Raw genomic sequence first — 6,871 nt, 5'->3', positions numbered from 1 at the left:
AAAAGCGTAGGAAGACAAGCTTCATTTTTTATGACGCCTATGCTAGCAATAAACATCACAAATTACATAAAGCGGTACTTGCCATTGACAAGAGCTGCGATCCGCTTGTAACAAATCGCACCAAAACATTGTTGTAATTCCGGAAGTTAACCTCTGCTCTGTGATCGACCCTGCTTTCAATCGTCAGAAAAATAAGAATGTAAATGCTAAAATATACATTTTGTGTTTCCAAGTGTGTATAACTTAAATTTACCTTAGTTACTTTAGCGTCTTATACGTTTTCGACTCGGCTCAGAAAATAAATAAAAATTACAACTACATTTCAACTGTAAGTTAAAAAAAAAAAACAGAGTCAAAACATTATACCCAACTGCCGTGACATTGCCACCCGCAATGCCGTGACTCGGATTCGAACCGAGGTTGCTGCGGCCACAACGCAGAGTACTAACCACTATACGATCACGGCGAGCTACTTGGGCTCTGACACCACGTGTGGGTGTACCATTCATAAGCGTGTGTGTACACTTTATAAGCGTCAACTTCCTGTTGTGAAAGCCGGTTCTGTGTGTATTTAGTGTTGTGCCAATCACTGTTTTCCTTTTTTTTTTCTTCTTTTAAATAAAAAACAGCAAAAACAGTCTGCGCACCTCCTGAGGCAAAACCAAGCCAGGAAACTCTATGCCCAGGGATCGATAGTGGAGAAAACACCTAGGAAACGAGGAAGCCTGTTTCCACAACAACTGGAAACGAGGCGTTGTCGACCTCCCACCACACAAGGGGATGCGAAATTAACTCAGCCATGAATGCTGAGAGAGACACTCACCTGCAAGCCAAACAATGGTTCAGAACCATGAGACCTGCACATTGCGGTCCTTGGAACACGGAACAAGTGCCACCTAAGCGGCACCAAAGAAAAGTTGATGCAGCGCAGACCAGAAACACATCTGTTCCACCAAAAAACACAGAGACCCCTGTTGGGAATGGCCCTTTTTTCAGGGTTATCCCCAAACCTTTTACCTTCTTCCTTCTGTTTTTTTCAGGTCTGTTTTTGCTGGTTTATCGTCTCTGGACACTTTGCCACTTGTAATCAGTGCTAAAGTGCAAGTGCTCCCTAAGTAAATTGTATTGTTGATTGGTTTATCCATGATTGGCATATTATATTTACTGTTAAGTCCCTAGTAAATTGCTCCAGAGGTGCCCAGAGCATGTAAATCAAATGCTACTAGTAGGCCCGCAGCACTGATTGTGCCACCCACATAAGTAGCCGTGTAAACATGGCTCAGACCTACTACTGCAGTGTCAGTGTGTGCAGTTTTAAACTGCCAATTCGACCTGACAAGTGTACCCTCTTGCCAGGCCCAAACCCTCCCTTTTGGTACATGTAAGGCACCCCTAAGATAGGCCCTAGGTAGCCCCGTGGGCAGGGTGCACTGTATTTAAAAGGTAGGACATATACTTGTGTGTTTTACATGTCCTAACAGTGAAATACTGCCACATTTGGGTTTCACTGTCGCAAGGCCTATCTCCCTCATAGGTTAACATAGCGGCTGCCTTTAATTAACTTTAAAGCACAGATTCCCTTTGAGGGCAAATAGAAATATGAAGTTTGGGGTCTCTGAACTTACAATTAAAAAATACATCTTTTAGTAAAGTTGGTTTTTAGATGGTGAGTTGAAAATGCCACTTTTAGAACGTAGGCATTTTCTTGCTTAAACCATTCTATGACTCTGCCTGTTTGTGGATTCCCCATCTGTGTCATTTTGACAGTTGGGCTGATCATACCTCTCCTCTAGACAGTGACACAAAGGGAGCTGGAGTATAGCCTGCATACCTTGATGAACCATCTGAGCTAGAGTGGAGGGAGGAGTGGTCGCTTGCACCTGAAAGGACTATGCCTGCCCTTACACAATGCAGTCTTCAACTCCCTGGTGTGTGTCTGGGGCCTGGCCTGGACAAGGAAGGATCTTGCAAACATTTGAGACTTTGCTCTGAGGTCTCCCAACTTCAAAGGCAGAATGGGATATAAGAACAAGACCCAAAACCCCAGACTTTTATAATCTTTCTGGAATCAAGAAGAACCTCTTCCCAGGAGAAGAGCTTAAGGTGGAGTACTGTCCCTTTGCTGTGTTGCTTTGTTGGACTGGCCTGCAGTTTCTGCTTCTGCCTGAAAAGTGTGCAAAGGGTGAACTTTGCCATGTATCCTGCTTGACAGAGTTCTCCAAGGGCTTGGAGTAGAGCTTTCCTCCTGTTAGAAGTCTCAGGGACACCAAAGACTTCAGTGTCCTCGACCTGCAGCACTGGGAACTGAGTGTTCTGTGCTGTTCAAGAGGAGAAATCACTGCGAAGCTGCCAGCGACACCACTGGCCTGCACCGTGACCTGCTGACGCTGCACGGAGCCGCACTGCCCCACTTCGTACTGCGACCCTGGTCTCACCGATACCATAATTGGACCACTTCACCTAGCCGCTGCTTGCACTGTGACCTGTGGGCCCCGCACTGAAGCATCGCCTGCTCACACCAGAGCCGGGCATCCCGGACGACAACGCTCCTGCTGACACCACCGCGGGTGCCTGCACCGTGGCTTGTGGACACCGCTCATGAGGTACACGAAGCTCCGACCCCTCCCGCACCGCAGGTCCGGTCCACTGACGCCAGCATCATCGACTCCAGTGTTGTCACCAGGCATCCCTGCCCACACTGTGGCCTGTGGACACAGCTCGTGAGGGTCACGAAGCACCGTCCCGTCTTGCACCGCTGGCTTGGGCCTACTGATGACAGTGCTTCAGCAACAACGATGCCGCTGCATGCACTGTGACCTGGTGACACTGCACATCGCACCACCCTGCTTCACACCGCAGCCCTGGTCTCACCGATGATGCTGGACAGTGTCAATGAGCCGCTGCCTGCACGTGACCTGTGGACACTGCACGTCACAACATCCCACTTCGCACCGCAGCCCCGATGCCATCCTCACCAGCGCTCCCGACTTCATCAGCCTGGAGTTTGATGCGCAAGGCATGTGACTTCAAGGGCCGATGACTTCTGCACCAACTCCGGAACCGACACCTCGACTCCGCTCTCCGGAGCTCACTGCAAGAATCACGACATCCTGCAAATCCAATGGTACTGTTTGTGGGTCTTCCCCACACTGTAGCTGGCAAGCGACGCTGCGGCTGGCCTGAACTGTTGGTTTTGTTGAACACAACGCCGTGATAGCCCCAGGCAACGCCGTGATAGCCCCAGGTGGAGCTATCGACTTCAAGGAACTCTATTTCTGAGTAAATCTTGCAAAATTCATATCTTTAACACTGCATGGTGGATTTTTATCTTTTTGGTCTTGTTTTACACAGATAAATATTGGCTATTTTTCTAAAACTGGCGTGGTGTCCTTTTGTAGTGTTTTCACTTATTAGTGTATGCTATTTGCAAATGCTTTACACATTGCTTCTGAGATAAGCCTGACTGCTCGTGCCAAGCTACCAAGGGGGTGAGCAGGGGTTATCTGAGCGGGTATCTCCCTTATCCTGACTAGAGTGAGGGTCCCTACTTGGAGAGGGTGCAAACTGACTGCCAACTAGAGACCCCATTTCTAACACTGCCCCTGTTATGGCCCCCTAGGGAAGACAGAAGCAGGGAAGCTCCTGCCCAATGCCTCCAGGGGAGTACAGGGTGGCTGTCGCACAGGAACCGACCGCGCCCACTGGTACCTTGGGAGGGAGATGGCCGAGGCTCAAAGTAAACACTGCGCACAAGCCCAGCAAGCGTGTGGTGCGAGCACACACCATGTCAGGGAAGGCAGAAGCCGCAGGACCAAGGGAATCAAGGTTAGCCCAGCAAACCAAAGCACATCCAGTTCACCAATCCCCAAAAGCCTAGCAAAGTGCCAAGCACCATGCATTACAGGTCAACACGTAGGGGAATGAAAAAACAGCTGCAAGAGGCCCAGCCTCCTAGGGCTTACCTGACAGGAACAGCTCAGGAGTTGAGCAGACATAAAAAAAACAGGTGGTTTACTGGGCTTCTTGCTCTTATACTGGTATAGGGTATTTGGAGGATAGGAGGGGGAGGAGGAAGGAGAGGGGTTAAGTGGAACTTTTTGATTGGATCTGGCTAGGACATGTGGGCCTGGGTAAAGGTGAAACACCTCAATGAAGTACGTTTTGGGACGAGAAATAGTGTTGAGGAGGTAGTGCACATGTGCGCTAGCAATAGCAAACTAAACACTTAATATTATACACAATACATATACAATATTCACTATGAAATAACAACCAGCATGTACAAGAGCAGAAAACTGAATATGGCAAATGAATGCAAGACTTATTGTGACTGCTAGGAACAAGAAAAGAGGGATTCTTGTTGTCAATCATGAGTATAATATGTATGGCTTAGCACGGACTAATGTCCTTTTTTTCACTTTTTTGTCCCATTAGCCTACTGGTTCTAGGCCTTTTGGCAACTGTAGGTTTCTCAGATGCTGCTATTTAAAACAGCAAGAGAAAAAAGCATAATGAGAGCCTCTGGTGTTGACATAAAATCAGGGCATTTAGCTTAGGTTTTTCATGTCAATTCATGCATATCCATCATATGGAACATTTGGACGCAAGGGATAAAAAACAGTCTTCATTCCTGCTAGAACAAATTTTGCTGAATTGAGTTAATACGAAATTTGGCATGAAGAGAGAACTATTCTCGGAAAAGGTCCTCTTTGTAGTTTGGAGTAAATCTTTTCAGGAGATTACAAGACATGTACATTGCAAAAATGTGTTTGGGGCATCAAAGGGTTAATTTTATGTGTTTTTTTTTGTGGATACCTCTGGGGATATAATGAATCCAAAAATTAGCGTGGAAGTGGGTACAAAGAGTCTTGGTTAAAAGTCACAGAATTTAGGGCGGATGTGAGGGAAACGACAAAAAGAAGAGCCTGCTTTTAAAAAACACTCTAACCACAGGATCGATGCAGTTTTACAACAGATTCCACAAGAACATAAGATACTGTGGATCTTCATCACCTTTTTTGGATCCATGAATTCAACCGAAGATATGTTTGCAATGCAATGGGTCTTGTGTTTGCTGAAGTTAGAGCTATTAGTGTTGTAAATTCCTAACTGGACTTTTCTTGCCACATGAATTGAAAATGAAAAGTAAAACGGCTGACATAAGCGAGCCGATTCAAAGTGCCACGGCCGCCATCAGTTCGAAGGAGAGACACAAAAGGAAAAAGAAGTTTGCAGTCAAACATATCATCAAAAGGGCAATTATACATGTAACAGGGTCGGTGTCCAAGGTGGTAACAAAACCACCCCAAAGAAGGGCAAACATAAAGCATTTACCAATGATAACAATTTATTTTTTTAAATGCAAGCCCATGAACGAATGATAGTGATGGGCATATACTGGGTGTGGTTATAAGCCCACAGATAGATTACAACAGGTCAAATCACTTGCACGCTCAACCTAACAAGGAGGGACATACGTAAAGCATTTACCAATGATAACAAAGGATTTTTGAAAGGCAAGCCCATGAACGAGTGATAGTGATGGGCGTAAGGGTGGTGTGGTTAAAAGCCCACAGATAGATTACAACAGGTCAAAACGCTTGCCAGTGCTTGACCTGAAAAAAAGGACCCCCCCAAAAATAGAACCCCCACAGTTCACAACCAAAACAATGTGTGCATTTGGCTCTGCGGTCGTGAAGGGGGTGGGGGATGAAGTGATCGGCCTGTTTATTTGCCACAGCTGTACCATGAGCCAGCTGTGCATCCATACATAGCTTGATCGGTAGCTATGGGAGGTTGCACCGCTATGCCCAAAAGACATGCCCACTGTCCACAGCACATGGCAAAGGCTGTAGCATTGGGCTCTGTAGGCACAGTGCTCATGGAAGGTCAGCCACAATAAGGCCATGTACCGAGAGCATGTTCTGTGTGCCAAAGACTTTGCACATCCATTTTGGGTGGTACAGAGGCTAGGGTGTAGGCTATATGGCAGAAGGGCACATCCTATGCAGAGTGTCTACTTTGCACGCCTAGGACGTGCTGCCAGTTGTGCAGGCCAAAGGTCAAATGCAGTGGGCTCTGTATGTGGGTGGACTGGAAGGAGGGCCTAATCCACGACCAGTTTACTTCCTGTGATGTGGCTTCATATGAAATCGCTGTGCGGTGCCAATGCTAATTAGTTTTCTCAGTTTGGACTCAAATGTATCACCCTTTTACCCACAAAATATGTTCTGTTCAACAAATTGGAGTGAAAAGTTGACATGTCTACAAAAAACTACAAATGCGCTATAGACAGAGAAAAAAACAATAAATACCTATAAAAATACCCTTTAATGTAAAATTAGGGAGCATGTGTTTTTCTTTTCTTTGCTGCATTAATCGCTTGGTGATTATTTTTCAACATGAAAAATATAAAGGCGTAGGAAGACAAGCTTCATTTTTTATGACGCCTATGCTAGCAATAAACATCACAAATTACAAGAAGCAGTACTTGCCATTGACAAGAGCTGCGATCCGCTTGTAACAAATCGCACTAAAACTGTTGAAATTCCGTAAATTAACATCTGCTCTGTGATCGCCTCTGCTTTCAACCGTCAGAAAAATAAGAATGTAAATGCTAAAATATACATTTTATGTTTTCAAGGGCCATATGTACCAAAGCATTTTCCCATTGACACATAATGGGTAAAACCCTTTGATACATGTGGCCCCAAGTGTGTATACCTTAAATTTACCTTAGTTACTTTAGCGTCTTATACGTTTTCGACTCGGCTCAGAAAATAAATAAAAGTTACAACTACATTTCAACTGTAAGTAAAAAAAAAATCAGTCAAAATATTGTGCCCAACTGCCGTGACATTGCCACCCGCAA

General features: G+C 45.6%; 1 non-coding gene across 1 annotated transcript; it reads right to left on the bottom strand.

The window, feature by feature from the left end:
* Nucleotides 1-394: 394 nt before the first annotated feature.
* Nucleotides 395-466, bottom strand: TRNAH-GUG (transfer RNA histidin (anticodon GUG)). The gene has a single exon. It is a non-coding gene; the product is annotated as a tRNA-His (tRNA).
* Between the last annotated feature and the right edge of the window lie 6,405 nt (nucleotides 467-6,871).

The sequence above is a fragment of the Pleurodeles waltl genome, chromosome 12, assembly GCF_031143425.1.
Source record: "Pleurodeles waltl isolate 20211129_DDA chromosome 12, aPleWal1.hap1.20221129, whole genome shotgun sequence".
Taxonomy (NCBI): Eukaryota; Metazoa; Chordata; class Amphibia; order Caudata; family Salamandridae; genus Pleurodeles; species Pleurodeles waltl.
Note: the sequence above shows the minus strand (reverse complement) of the source record. Positions and strands in the feature narration are given on the sequence as shown.